The 16,265-nt window shown below is 37.3% G+C and overlaps 1 protein-coding gene across 3 annotated transcripts in view; it reads right to left on the bottom strand.

Annotated features, from left to right (window-relative positions):
• The window catches only part of LOC121317202 (guanine nucleotide-binding protein G(I)/G(S)/G(O) subunit gamma-4), a 59,690-nt gene extending 44,118 nt beyond the window's left edge, over window positions 1–15,572 (bottom strand). The window contains exons 1-2 of one of the 3 annotated variants that reach the window (XM_041252880.1): window positions 15,328–15,571; window positions 15,004–15,054 (exon numbers count right to left, since the gene is read on the bottom strand). The gene's annotated coding sequence lies outside the window, so the exon portion shown is untranslated. The other 2 variants (XM_041252881.1, XM_041252879.1) reach the window with 2 other exon arrangements.
• Between the last annotated feature and the right edge of the window lie 693 nt (window positions 15,573–16,265).

Here is a 16,265-nt window from a genome sequence, read left to right as displayed (position 1 = left end):
AACAGTCCAAATTGGTGAAGTGAAATGAAAAAAATAACTTGTTTCAAAAAATTATAAAAAATAAATAATGGAAAAGTTGTGCGTGCATATGTATTCACCCCCTTTGCTATTAAGCCTCTAAATAAGATCTGGTGCAACCAATTACCTTCAGAAGTCACATAATTAGTTAAATAAAGTACACCTGTGTGCATTCTAAGTGTCACATGATCTGTCACATGATCTCAGTATATATACACCTGTTCTGAAAGGCCCCAGAGTCTGCAACACCACTAAGCAAGGGGCACCACCAAGCAAGCGGCACCATGAAGACCAAGGAGCTCTCCAAACAGGTCAGGGACAAAGTTGTGGAGAAGTACAGATCAGGGTTGGGTTATAAAAAAATATCCAAAACTTTGAACATCCCATGGAGCACCATTAAAGCCATTATTAAAAAATGGAAAGAATATGGCACCACAAAAAACCTGGCAATAGAGGGCCGCCCACCAAAACTCACGAACCAGGCAAGGAGGGCATTAATCAGAGAGGCAACAAAGAGACCAAAGATAACCCTGAAGGAGCTGCAAAGCTCCACAGCGGAGATTGGGGTATCTGTCCATAGGAACACTTTAAGCCGTACACTCCACAGAGCTGGGCTTTACGGGCGAGTGGCCAGAAAAAAGCCATTGCATAAAGAAAAAAATAAGCAAACACGTTTGGTGTTCACCAAAAGGCATGTGGGAGACTCCCCAAACATATGGAAGAAGGTACTCTGGTCAGATGAGACTAAAATTGAGCTTTTTGGCCATCAAGGAAAACGCTATGTCTGGCGCAAACCCAACACCTTTCATCACCCAAGAACACCATCCCCACAGTGAAGCATGGTGGTGGCAGCATCATGCTGTGGGGATGTTTTTCATCGGCAGGGACTGGGAAACTGGTCAGAATTGAAGGAATGATGGATGGCGCTAAATACAGGGAAATTCTTGAGGGAAACCTGTTTCAGTCTTCCAGAGATTTGAGACTGGGACGGAGGGTCACCTTCCAGCAGGACAATAACCCTAAGCATACTGCTAAAGCAACACTCGAGTGGTTTAAGGGGAAACATTTAAATGTCTTGGAATGGCCTAGTCAAAGCCCAGACCTCAATCCAATTGAGAATCTGTGGTATGACTTAAAGATTGCTGTACACCAGCGGAACCCATCCAACTTGAAGGAGCTGGAGCAGTTTTGCCTTGAAGAATGGGCAAAAATCCCAGTGGCTAGATGTGCCAAGCTTATACATACATACCCCAAGAGACTTGCAGCTGTAATTGCTGCAAAAGGTGGCTCTACAAAGTAATGACTTTGGGGGGGGGTGAATAGTTATGCACGCTCAAGTTTTCTGTTTTTTTTGTCTTATTTCTTTTTTGTTTCACAATAAAAAATATTTTGCATCTTCAAACTGGTAGGCATGTTGTGTAAATCAAATGATACAAACCCCCCAAAAATCCATTTTAATTCCAGGTTGTAAGGCAACAAAATAGGAAAAATGCCAAGGGCGGTCAATACTTTCGCAAGCCACTGTATCGTTGACAAAACGTTGACACTATACATGCCCACACAAAGTGGAGTGTAGTCCCCTCAAATGTTTGCCAAGCCCCCCTCAGCCCCCTCACCAGGGAGAGCCTGGTGCTGCCTACCGTATCAAAAGATGTAATAGACCTGTATACTGTATATGTAATTTATTTATTATCCTATAAGTCACATTGGGATTAAAACCTCTTTTACTAGTGAGACCTATCCAAGCAGGTAGCAGCAAGTCAATCGGACAACAAGAACAATACACAATAAATACAATTAAGACACAGGCAAATCACATTTAAAACAATAATCAAAATACACAAAAGTAGTCAACCATTTAAAACAATTAAAACTCTCAGTCACGAAATCATGCAGTTTACTCTTAAACTGCAATAAAGATATATGGGTCTGCAGCTTCAGTTTGGACTGGAACTCATTCCAGGACCATGGGGCATAATAAGCAAAGGATCCTTTACCAGCCTCAGTACGCACATTTGGGATTTTAAAATGCAAAAAAGAATGAGATCTGAGATATGATTACTATAGGAAGCTATAAAGTATTCATTTAAATAAGTATATTCATATAATTTACATTGAATAGCCTTATATATCAGAATATACCAGAGCTTCAACCTGCGTAAAGCCAAAGAAGTCCAGCCTACCAAATCGTATGATATACAATGATGAGTACTAAATCTTGTATTTGTATTGTACCTCAATGCTGCATGATATAGCGAGTCCAGTTTACCTAAAGTTGATGGTGATGCAAACCTATATACTGCATCACCATAGTCAAAAACATACAAGCAATAAGCCTCTTTTTTGTTTCTATAACATATATAACATGTGCATATCACAGTGATGTTTATAGCGTAGTCCCATGCCCAACAGGCCAGTGTGGAAACATGCACTCACCTCAGTCCAGCACACTGCCTTCCTTCTGTTCCTTTAATACGGTCCTATTAGCATATGATTATGCATTGGTAAATAGAAACATGAGATGCAAATGTATTCTAGGTGGACATTCAATATGCACATAGCGCAATCAAATTTGAATTGGGGGAAAGTCCTAATTTGTCTGAATATACTAATATCTGCGTGTGGCAGAACACAGCTCTGCCCTTTAGAAATTGGCAGGGATGGGGTTAAATTCCCCTACCTGCCTGGGTTTATTATGTTCAGGTGGCTGGGGTTGATCAATCAGCAGCCAGCCACCTGACATAAAAGGAGGCCTCTGCTTCCCATTAGGAGGAGGGAGTTGAGGAAGCAGGTTGGTGTTGGTGTTGGTGTTGGTGTTGGTGTTGGTGTTGGTGTTGGTGTTGGTGTTGGTGTTGGTGTTGGTGTTGGTGTTGGTGTTGGTGCTGGTTTGTGAAATTTTCTAAATCCAGTGAAGGCATCGCCCAGCCTGGAAACCTTTATTTTTGTAAGTTTTGCTTTTTCCTTTATTTGTGTTTAAATATCTTTATTTTTTGCCATTGTGCCCTTTTATTTTGTGTTTTTGTAATAAAAGTAGTATTTTTTTTTTAACTGCAGTCTGTCTCTGGGGCTCTATCCACTCGCCAGCCTGCCACACTGCGCCATAATTGCGAAGTGCTACTTTCAATAACTGCGCACCGCTGGCTCAAACAGTGTCAGAGTAACAGTCTACTCTGGAGTTGGGTACAATAGTATAAATGTACAATAGTACAGACCCCCACCCCTGTCCGCACACACCAGATGGGCGGATCAGTTATGTGTTTTATCACTGTATTGATATGATGGACAGCGGTAGTGTGTTTACATATACAATTATATGTGTTCTTCACTGCTCCACAGGCATATCGGCATCCAACGTGTACCATCAAAGTGTTGAAATGAAGATTGAGAGAAGGATGAAGAGGGGAGGGGGGTCCTACCTGTTATCTTTCCTGTGTGTTGCCACACATCAGTAAATTAGTTGTATAAATAAGTCATACACCCATGTTGTGACCCATTGCTTTATTTGGCTATTCCATAGATTGCTGTGCATTAGGGGTGGGCAGCAGCAGTTAACATTTTCCTAAAATCAGACCGGTGATACGATCAACCAATCAAAGACCTGTATTATCTCTGCAGCAGTCCAATCATAAGTTAGCTGAGGCAGGACAAACATTTCTGTTAACTGTAATTACTGTCCGTTTTTATGCAGCTGTCCAGTCTGCTGAATGTCGGTGTTGCTAACTGTACAGAGACTGTGCATTTATTGAGAAATCACAGTAGGGTACAATTAACATTTTAGGAGAGTATTTAGAATTAATTATGATTCGTACAAAAAAATGGCATAATGAAAAAAATCCATTCCAAAACCTTACAAACTGGGCTTAATCATGATGTTCAAATGGGCGAGTAGAATGAATAACATAACACATTTCTGTGTATTGTGAATATAAAAATGCTTGATTGATGTTTACTTTGCAGGTGAATGACCTTGTTACATTTACAAATCAGAGAGTGTGCTACCACAGTTAGACTTCGTCAAGGCACGACTTATATATATATATATATATATATATATATATATATATATATATATATATATATATATAATATAAAAAAAAAAATTCAAAAAAAAAGACAGTATCCAAAGCCTTTTTTAATTTTATTTTACTTCAAAAACATACAGCTATGTCAGATCAGCTGGCCTTTAAAGAAACTTATATAGTATTTCCTCGTGATACAATACTGTCCGTATTCAATAAAACAGTGGTGTTATCAGTTCATTAATTTGAAAACTCAGCGTGTATTTGTATGTGTATTTGAATGGTCCGTATGTATGTGTGCACCATATACTGTGTGGTCTTGTCTGCTGTCATATCGGTACATCCTGTGGCAACACCAATGATAGCAGCTTGTCGCATTACTAATGGTGACTGTCCATCATTCTGCATTCTCGCTTGGCTGTTGTCTGCAGTTGCTATATTGGTAGTGAATGCGCAAACGGTTTTGCGAGGCACAAACAGATTTGCGAATTGCTCAAAAAACTGCTATATTCCAATATCTCGCAAATGCTTTGTGCCGTTTTGGAATAGCTCAAATTTTGTGCCAAAGCACTATTTTTTTGCGAGGCACAAATTTACCGACGGGATTGCGCGAAGATCGGGCCCCACCTGTCTAACGCGACCAGTGACCACAATTTTCTTACCCAACAATGGACTCAAACCTGTATTAAGCAACAATTTTAGCTGGCTTTTATCGTAATCAATAAAACTATTAAAACAACGCTTTCTTGTAAAGGAAGAGAGAAATCACGGAGAAACAAAAGGCTCTCCTCACCCTAGATGACTAAATTAAATTACTGAAAGACAGAAAGTAGCAAAAAAATTGCTGAAAAATTTGGCGTTGGAAAGACACAGCTACAGAACATTTTAAAATGGAAAGTAGAACTGGGCATATTGATTGCTTTCACAAAATTATTTCTTTGTCAATGCATTATCTAAATTAATGTAATTCAATTACAGTACTTCCTTTTGTTCACATTCTATCTCAGAGTCTTTTACAGTGTATTTTAAACATACATACAGTGTTACAGGACGGCATGTTAGAGACTCATATGGGCCCTCTTTTAAGAGACCACCTGTGGCCACTATTTGACTGTCCCTTGAGTGGTCTATGAATACAGGTTTGACTGTTTATCTATATATGTGGAAAACTGAAATACAAATATAAGTGGGGGCGCACTATTAATATTATTTTCATTCAGCCATCTGACGCCAACTACAGTGTATTAGAAGTTGTAGGCTTGTCAACCATCTAAAAAACAAGTTCTACCTGTTGCATATACTGTCAACAGCTACAAGTGAAGGTGAGTTGTGTTTGTTCACTTCACTCATACATAAATATATATATATTATATATAATATATATATATATATATATATATATATATATATTTTAACAGCCTGTTGTGTCTGTTGCTCGCTTTGAGTTTCCTCTGCATTCTCGAAGTCACCCGATCACATTAACTGGATTTGTTCAGGGTCTGTGCCCCCATATTCTACTGCACAGTTCAAAGTGCTGCTCTGTTTAGTATCTGCCACTCTTAGAATTGTAACATTAACAATTCCTTAACTTATTCCAGTTTCCAATTACTACCTCGTTCTTGATCAGCCGTTGTATTTGAAAGCTTTGTGGCAGCTGTTGACTATGTCTTTGAGAAACAGCCTTAGAACATGCAAAGTTTGTTGACTTTCAACAGAAGATGGCCTGTAATGTGAATGATGTCCTATACTTTGTGGACAGGTATGCTTCTTAGATTTATGGTCATTTATTTACTAAGGTATAGCAACACAGGAAACAGAAAATGTCAAAATAAATACATACATGATGCTGTGAGCAGAGTCAGTGAGCACGAGTTGTACCACAGGATGGATAAGGTGTGGGCACACCTGGCCACAGTCAAACAGTCCAGTCACAGGAATGTCCAACCTACCCAGGCTGAGCAAGGTCGCACAGCTGATCCTCACCCTTCAAGACTAACACTGATTCAGAAAGAGTCTTTTCAATGATTGGACTAAATAAGATGGACACACGAAAGACTTGGAAAAGGAGGCAAAGAAAATGTGCACAGACTGGGTTGGACATGTACCTTTTAGTGTGGATATCAGCAAGATCAGGGGGGTTGCCATTTTAGTCAACAAAAAAACTGCAATACAAGGCCAGGGGGTTATCCTAACTAATGCCTATGCTCCAAATGGTGACAACCCTTAATTTTTTGAGGATCGGGAAAATAAACTAAATGAAATGGGTCAATATATTGGTAGCAGAGAGAGTCTTTAATCAGATAATGGATCCAATTTTGGAGCGCAGTTCTCATTTCACAGGTCGTGCACCTAAGTCAGTGAGAGTGTTAAAGAGCATGTGTGATGGACTGGGCTTAGTAGATTAATCTGGCACCTGCAAAATCCCAAGGAAAGAGATATTCTTCTCTTCTTCCCATAATGTATTCTCTAGAAATGGTTATTTCTTAATTTCAAAATCTCTTATTAATTCCACTGTATCCTGTACAATTGGCAATACTGCTGTCTCAGACCATGCCTGAATATAACCTCCAACTGCTTGCATTTACAGAAATTTACAAATTTAACTCTACAAGAAGAAGAAATCAGAGATGGCCTAAGGGCCCAAATTGCTCTCTATATAGAAGCTATACAGCACCTTCTTCCCCTTCTGCGAAGGTAACCTGGGAAGCCATGAAAGTTTTTCTGAGGGGCTTTATTATTCACTATTCTTCACGAAAAAAAGTTGCTGCAGCTAAACATTTGACAGTCGAAAAGGTACTTCAAACTACAGAAAATGCCTTCAATCGGAATATGTCTGCAGCCAATTTAAGAGAATTGATAAAGATAAAATATGAATATAACTGTCTCCTGACAAAAAAAAAAAAAGCAGAATTTGCCTTATTTAGGTTTATACAAAAGTATTTTGAGGAGGGAGATAAGGCAGGGCGAATATTATATAAAACAACGAGAGGCGGCAGCTGTCATACCAGCGGAGGGCTCGAGGGGGAAATCTTGTGACTCAGTCATGCAAAATAAATATAACTTTTAGGGAATTTTATTATACATTGTATTACTCTGAGGCATCAACAAAGAAAGGTGAGATGCAATCTTTCTTTGACAAGTTGGGCCTCCATGGGCTAGATCACCATGACAGCGACTCCCTGGATGCCCCAATAACATTGGAGGAGGTAATGGAGGCAAAAAAGGGCTTACCCTCAAACACGGCCCCAGGTCTAGACGGTTTCACAGGGGAATTCTATAAAAGCTACATCAGTGAATTGGCTCCCCTGCTATTAAACATGTTCACAGAATCATTTACAAACAACTCCTGACCAACCACCCTGTCTCAAGCGCTTATTTCACTTATACTTAAAAAAGACAAAGACACATGTCAGTGCTCAAGCTACAAACCCATCAGACTGATTAATAATGATGGGAACATTTTATCAAAAACTCTCTCTTGCCGTCCATGACAAAATGGATTCAACCTGACCAAGTGGGGTTTCTTAGAGGCTGATGCTCATCTGACAATATTAGGTGTCTGATTGGTATTATACGGGCTGCACATAAAGCTGAGTCTCCGATGGCTACTATCACATTAGATGCACTAAAGGTTTTTGACAGGGTGGAGTGGGAGTATTTATTCTTCACATTGCAGTCATTTGGTACTGGTCCTAATTTTATTCACTGGGTGCAGTTGATATATCAACACCCAACAGCAGCAGTTTTAACAAATGGCTTAATGTCCCAGCTGTGTAACCTGGGAAGGGGCACCAGACAGGGATGTCCTCTCACTCTTCCTATTTGAGCTAGCATTGGAACCACTTCCTACTGTTCGCATAAACCTCTCTTTCCCAGGTGTTCAGACGGGAGGTTCAACACATAAGCTTATGCTCTATGCCAACGATATCCTGCTGCTCGAGTACAACCCAGAGAATATTCCAGCCCTACTTCAAGTGGTGAACTCATTCTCCAAATTCTCAGGATACAAAATTAACTGGGCAAAGTCGGATAAAATACCTGGGCCTTACAATTCCACCCGAATTAGATAAATTAGTTTCATACAATACTGAACCCTTGTTAGATGAAATTACAGCTGATTTTACCTGATTGTCTTCTTTGTTTTTGTCTCTGTGGGAAAAAGCTAATATTATTAAAATGAACAGTGTGCCCAAATTAAACTATTTACTGCAGATTCTCCCTATTAAGGTCCCCAACTTTTTTTTTTTTATATAATTTGACAGACTGTGTAACCAGTTTCTATGGAATAGGAAACTCCCCCTGAGAGGGCACCCCTTGGTTTAGTATCGAGAGGTTACTAATAGATCCACAAATAGTCGATCAGATTCACTTGAAAGAATTGTAACGTGAAAGCAAATGTATTCTTTACAGTTGTGAAGTTGAACTTAAACTCGCTTGGAGAAAAACATAGTTTGTTTGATATTTTTGAGTGTGAAACCAAGTGAAGCAAAATTGCAACATTTTAGTTTGTTTGCAAGTGGATTCTGAATGGGATCTTTATAAACGAACTAGGCATGAAAGGGCCTTTAGAAACACTTGTATACTTCAGTGAATTACTTGCATCACAGAGATATTAGACTTCTGGAACTGCAGGGAGACTGGGCTAAGACACTGGCACTTCTTTTATTGATCTATTTTTATTTCTTTATTATACTAATGGTGTTGTTTTATTATTATTATTATTATTATTATTATTATTATTATTATTATTATTATTATTATTATTATTTAGTTTATGTGTATATGCACGTGTTGTATTTGTTTAATTGTCATATTCTGTTTTCCTTTTCAACTGGTTATGTATACATTATGTTCATGTATATGTATATTGCATTGTTCATAGCCTGTTTTGTTATTTTGTTGTAAAAATGAGGAAAAATCAATACAACAATGTAATCTAAAAAAAAAAAAAAAGATGCACACAAGGAATGCTCTAATCTTTGCACACTGTCCTCACGACAGTCAAGATGTCTGATATGGAGCCCAACTGCTTCAGGTACGAGCCTCCAGCAGAAGTGAACAAGGCCTCCAAGTCAGCTACTTCCAGCTACAACCGGGAACATTCAGCAGCTTCAAATGCTGGCTCAGAATGCACTTAAGGTAATGGTTTTAAGCCCCAGACCCCCTACATTCTCTTCACGCCTATGGTGCTCACAACATTTCACCGCGCGCTAAATTGTACTCAGAAAACGTTGGCAGCCCTGTATATTTAATTTTATTGTCTTGAAGTATGCGAGCAGCACAGAGGATTCCTATGTTGTGCAATAGACCAGTAAGCATGGAGTGAGATGTGCAGCTGTTTTGTGTTGCTATTTATTTGATTTTTCCCAGGTATGTAATTTAGCTTTATTATGCCAATTGTTTTGTGTATAAATGTATTATTGTATATTAATGTGTAAGTGTACTAGAATCAGTGTGTAAAAGTATGGGTCCTTCATTTCTTTATAAAGAGAATATAATGTTGTATCACCATAGTTTAATGTAATGTTTAGTTTCTCTTTCCCTAAAATGACTTCTTCCTGAACGATGTTGAATAAGAGCATGGAGTGATATGTCCAGCCGTTTTGTTGTGTTTTTATTTTATTAAATTTTTCCCAGCTGTTCAATACATTCCAAGTTCCAAGACCCCAGCTTGTGTTGGTGAGAGATATACTGATGGTTCTGGCTGATAGCCCTAAAACTAAAATTTACACAATGCAGAGCAGGCCGGAGCATTTCGGAGAGCATTTCGGCTCTCTAATCACACACAATGTGTGTGATTAGAGAGCCGCTACATAGGCAAGCAGCCAAGCTGACAGCAGGTGTCCAGCAGAGGGCGTGTGAGCAATCGGGAGTGGCGTGTAAGCAGACCAGGAGCAGGCAAGCAGCCAAGCTGACAGCAGGCATTCCAGAGCGAGCATGTCTCCAAATCGAGAGCGGGTTGGCCAGTGACCGTTGAGAAGCGTACAACCAGACTGACGTGCAATGCGAGGATGACGGGGAACAAAGCAGAGTAGCGTGCAAGTGGCCCCGGGAGACTGCAGATCTATCCATTGCAGATCTATCCATTGCAGAGCTATTCATTGTAGAACTATCCACAAACGGTACTTGTAAGCGCCAGGAGACCAAACGGTGCTTGTCAGCGTCAAAGCAAAGAAAAGAAAAATAAACGGTACCCCCTGCTGCCATTGAAAAGAAACACTGCCTCACCTCCTTCCTCACACAACACTCAAGCCTTTCCCAATGGGAAACTCTACAGTATTATAAACAGCCTTAACCTAAAAATCTTTGTTTGTGAACTTCATTTTTTTATTCCATTATGAACCTACACAAATAGGAAATACATAAATATAATGGGTTTTTTTTGTGTAAAAGAGAAAAGATAAAAATACATTGTTATCTGAAATCAAATGAGCTGAAGCACAATCTCATGAATGTATCATTGTATAAGTGCAAATGCAAAGTGAAACGTAATGTTTCTGTTTTGCAAAACAAAAATAATAGTACATTTACTATTTAAGAACATAGTATATACACAGTTCCGCCAAGGTCTAAATTTTACCCAAATTGAAGTCAAAGTTTATACTAAAGTCCAGATCAAAGTGCAAAACAACATCCACAAACTTGAAGTTGAAGCTTATCTATAAACTTATGGTGCATTCAAACAGTATTTTATAACTTGGACCCTGATAACTCGGACTTGGACTCAAGGTTTCAGGGCTCGACTACAAGTCCGCTATATATATATATCGATATATATATATATATATATATATATATATATATATATATATATATATATAGATTATATATAATAGAACTGTTCACTAATTTTTATACTGAGTGTTAATCAGAGCGATACTGTAAAAAAAATTTTAATCTTGGTTTTAATCACATATTTAATTGATACAATTACTGCATCCATCTCATTCAAGTTTGTTTTATTACTGATGCTATTATTATTTTATTATTATTATTATTATTTTAAAGTTATTCTTATTAACTATTACCTTACATGGTCTTGGACCTTCTTATCTTCACGATCTGCTGACCCCATATGTCCCTGGTCGTTCCCTGAGATCGGAAAATGCTAATCTTCTGACAGTCCCTAAAATTAGTTTGAACTCTGTTGGAGCTCTGTGCATTTACTACTATAATGCCCCTTGTCTTTGTAACTTCCTCCTGATTCATATCAAGAATGCTACCACAATTGAGTCTTTTAAATCCTGTTTGAAAACATACTTGTTTGGGTCTGTTTATATGTATCTGGATTATATATTAGACACATGCTTTTGTCTTCTGTAAAGCACCCAGGAATACTTGTATGAAGAGCACTATATTAGAGAAATTTGTATTATATTGTCATTGTATAAAACTATAAGTACTACTACTACTATTACTAATGCCAATAATAATTATTATTATAGGCACTGCTCTCTGTTTCATTTTGTTTTGCTGGTTTGCAGGCATATTAGAGAACACTTTCTTTGACAAATCCATAAATGTTTTATATCAATCTGTAATCAATCTGAAGGTATGAGCATTCAGTGTTTTAATGTAATTTAAACCATGCTAAAAACTGTATCTACAAACACACATGTGTACATTATTTATTATACATGACTATATTATTTATATTGGCAACACAGTATTTGTCAGGCTGAGATGAATTGATAAGTACGATAACAGTAATAATATCTGACGTCTGAAAAAACAAATGCAACACTTGCAGAGAACTGATTATGTGCAGTGGATAGCCTAGTAGCATTGAGCACTAGTGCACAGGGTAAGAAAAAAAAATCTCTGGTAATCATTTTTACATCTGTATGAACTATTTAAAACTGTATTTCTGATATCAAAGTAAACAGTACGAAATTATTTAATTAAGGCTGGTAGAAAAAAAAAAGTATTGCAGTTTCTAAATGGTTCCGCTGATGCCTGGGGAAAATGAATCAATGGTCACTTGATCTTTGTCTTCGTGAACAGATGTCTTTGTAAAGGTCTGCGTGTGTTTGTGAACTTGTGTACCAGTGTCTTACAAAAGAGAAAACAATACAATTTGTAACAAACAAACAAAAGCTTTAGTCTCCATGCTCCGTGTTGTTCGAAGTGATCATTGCACTGTGCACTGGCAAACTTGATTGTTGATTTTACTTTCACAGAATACAGTACTTTTTTTTTCATGCAGTGCATTCCCTTGCGCCTCTCTGAGGTGAACTGTATTTTTGGCACCGTTTAACAATCGCGAAATAGGCCTGTATGTATGATAGTTTTGCTTATATCATAGACATATGCATGCATATTTATGGTTTATGGTTCGTGGTTTCCCCTAGTGACGTAACAGATGTCAAGATTCAAAATCAGTTTTTTTTGGCGGAAACACTCAAAACAAGCTTTAAATTGTAAATTTCTGCACCAGTTACAGCGCCAAAGTATAAATAATATATATAATGTATATATTTTAGAACACAATTATAGTGTAGTTTAATAAAATATAATCAGATTGTAAAGTGAAATATTTGACATGGACTTTAAGGGTAAGTTCACTTTGTGTAGTGCACCCCCCATTCTAACACATTTGCTATAATTTGGAAAATATCCAGGCAAATTTTACAGGCCAAACAATGTAAGATTCATTCATTAAGATAATTCAAGAAATCATATTACATACAAGCAGGTAGTGAACATTAGCCACTAATTAATATGACAGAGACCAAAATAGACAATTTCTGGTCGTTTAACATTGATTTAAAACCATTACACAGTAATATTATAAAGAATAGCCAGAAAAGAGGGTAATTATTAAATCTGTTGAAGAAGAACGTTTTTGCAACACAGGAGACAATGGTCAAGACAAAGGAGTTGAATTCATGATTGAGAAAAGCACTCACAGAAAACTACAACAAAGGAAATGGCTACAGAAGAATAGCAATGAAATATGGAATACCAAAAACCACAATCAGAGCAATAATCAAGAAGTACCTCTGAACAAATTAATCTGAAATGCTTGAAAGAAGTGGACATCCAAAGATGATTATGTGTACAGCATGTAGTATTACTGCCTAAGCACCAAACAATAAAATCCAAGATTGACAGCCAAGGACTTAAAATAAGATTTAGAAGCATCAAGCATAATAGCGCACGAAAGACCTGTACAAAGGCACCCGAACACAGAAGACACTTTTAAAGAAAATTAATAAAATATACTGTCTAAAATTCTTCCACAAAATTTGCTGGTCCAATCAGACTAAAACAGAACTTTTGTCCAAAAATGGACCACAGTATGGTTATAGAAAAAAAGAGAAAGCCTTCAATGAAGAAAACCTTGTACCTACAGTTAACCATAGAGGTGGTTCGATCATGATATGGGGGTGTTTTAGCAGTTCACGGACTGGAGACATTCATGTGATTGAAGATCCATTGAATGCAGCCATGTATCAAAACATTCTACAAAGTATAATGAGGCAATCTGCTCCTATGCTGATTGGCAGACAGTTTATCTTTGAACACAACAATGACCCAAAGCTTACAGTGAAGTCAACGCTGGAATTCTTGAAGAAAACAAAGATAAAAGTTCTAGAATGGCCTTCCCTATCACCAGACCTCAATTTAATAGAAATGCTTTGAACTGATCTGAAGAAGGCTGTAATCAAGCATTGTGTATCCAATCTGTTTCACCAACTTTTTTTTTTGATAAAGATAATTTGTTAATTTACTTGAAATTGTGTATTATGCTTTATGTTTTATTAAAGAATGCTTGTCCTTAAGCTATTACCTTGAACTGTGGTATAACATATAACAAACTTAGGGTGCAATACTTTTGTCTGCGACTTTAGTGTTGCCAAGGCCTTTGTCTACAGTACAGTACATACACAATGCATAGTTTTCCTTAAAATTAAGAATTTCCCCATAAATAACTTGTATATCTACAGGAAGGGTATACCCCTTGTTTCGTTTGTTTAGGGTGTAGTGTAGGGCACACTGCTATTATTCCTGGAAGATTAGCACGGATAGCTCTATCGTTACAAAAAATAAAAAAAAAGAAAGAAAAATGTTAAAGCCTCAATGTGTAGCAAACGGTATTATATCACAAATAATTAAAACCACATACCGGATCGACAAAAGCTAAGAAAAAAACAAACAAAAACAAAACAACAACAACAACAACAACAACAACAACAAAAAAAAAAAACATTCATTATTTCGGTTTATTGAAGCTTGGGCATGGTCGCTACCTCAACTCAAACAAGATCCACAAGGTCCACTTGGACCCTCTGTATTAGTTTTTAATTTGAGTATTATTATTATTATTATTATTATTATTATTATTATTATTATTATTTATTATTTTTAAAACATTCTGCGGATCTTCGTAGACCATCCGATGCCTATCTCAATAATTCAAGAATACACACAATCAAACATGTATTGATATCAACTGAAATTAATATAACCCTTAAAACTTTACAACCTAACAATGTGAAACTAATATATTATATATTGATTATTACAGAGCTGTTAAAATTTGCTGACAAGCATTGTACATGTCGGAATGTAATTTATATGGGCCAAACTGCAGCTCGCCTATCAAGCTCTGTTCAAAGATGTGTTTTTCCTGGACACCTCTCTAATTTTAATGTCGGAGGGAAAGCTGAATGACATTTTCTTAATTCGACTGTTTTTATATCAAATTGTAGGACTGCCCTGGGTTAATTTTTGTAATACAACTTGGTATTATTATATTAGTCTATAGTGTATATCCCAATCATCGGAATCCGATTGCGTATTGATGAAGCTCTTACAATTTCCTGCCTTTAGATTCTTCTTCTTCTTCTTATGATTATTAGTGTGCGAAATGTGTAATGCATTTTAGACACAACATTTAAAAAGAATAAACACACCAATATTGTATACAGCAGGTGCATAAATGAAAATAAGTCTTGCCTACCTTAATTGTACAGCGGAAAATCCAATAGTCGGACAGCACCTGGGATTTCAGCTACAGAAGACCAGTAAAATAATAGTAGTAGTAGTAATAATAATAATAATAATAATAATAATAATAATAATAATAATAATAATAATAATCTCACATCCCCTATACAGTAAAACCCCAGCAATGAACTAGATTCGACTCACAGAATTAATAATGGACAATTTAAGTTCTTTACAGCTTTATGCTGTTTAAAAAATAGCTTTCTCCCCCTATTCCCAATGGAAACACGCAGCTTTTCTTTGAATTTTACAGATCCTTTGAGGACCTGAGCCCAACCTTATTCGGTGTGCAGGACCTGGAGAGATGATGTTAAATGCAGTTGGGGAAGACCTTCTCTCTCTAGGACGAGGGGAATATAGGGCATGGAGGGGTGTCGCAATCCATTTGAAACTGGCAATCGAAGGCTGCGGTTGCCGATGTGCTTTGAGAACGAGCTCTGTGGATTCCGCGTTTAACCATGAACGTTTTCATGCAGTCGCTGACAGAAATGGTTGTGTTTTGTTTTGGCTCACGAAAACTGCCTGCCTTTATTCCCCCACCCTGTACAGCAGCTGGAAAAAAATTCTCCACTGCATTTTAATTGTGTCTCACTCAACTGCCCCTCATTGCGGCAGAGTACTTGTGGACGTAAAAAGGTTTCCCTGTTTAATTTTACATCACAGTTTACATCATTGGGTCTCCCAGTTTGGGCCATACTGAGTGTAAGTGCATCGCAGTTTTAGGAAAAATGTCATGCAAGATTGGTGCGTTTTGCTGCATCTGTATTTTAAAGAGGCATCTTTGCAAATAATATGCCAGACCGCATAAAAGCATTTCAGTATGAATAATGTTATACTTTTCAATTTCTGTATTTGTTTGGTTTGGTATTGCTATGCACTGGGTACTGTAAAAAAATATTCCTTGGTATTTCTATCAGTAATTTCTGCACATCCAGACACTATTTTGGTTTGTACAAATGTGTGTCTGACTTTAATTTTTTTTTTTTTTTTCCAGTTCAGCCATATTCACAATTATTATATCATCTCTATCTTCTTGAAAAGTTGGTTTCCACTTCTTGGTTGCAGCCTTGCTTAAATACTGTAGGTTTGTGATTTTGCTATTTGTCTGCTCAGTAATGTTCTCAGGACTGTGAACACTGCAGTCTTGGCTGTTGTTACGACAGTATTTATTTTATTTGTCTGCAAGGTTTTTCTACAGTGACTGATACACATTCC

The sequence above is a fragment of the Polyodon spathula genome, chromosome 6 (assembly GCF_017654505.1).
Source record: "Polyodon spathula isolate WHYD16114869_AA chromosome 6, ASM1765450v1, whole genome shotgun sequence".
In the NCBI taxonomy this organism is placed as follows: Eukaryota; Metazoa; Chordata; class Actinopteri; order Acipenseriformes; family Polyodontidae; genus Polyodon; species Polyodon spathula.
This window is presented reverse-complemented; position numbering and strand designations above follow the sequence as displayed.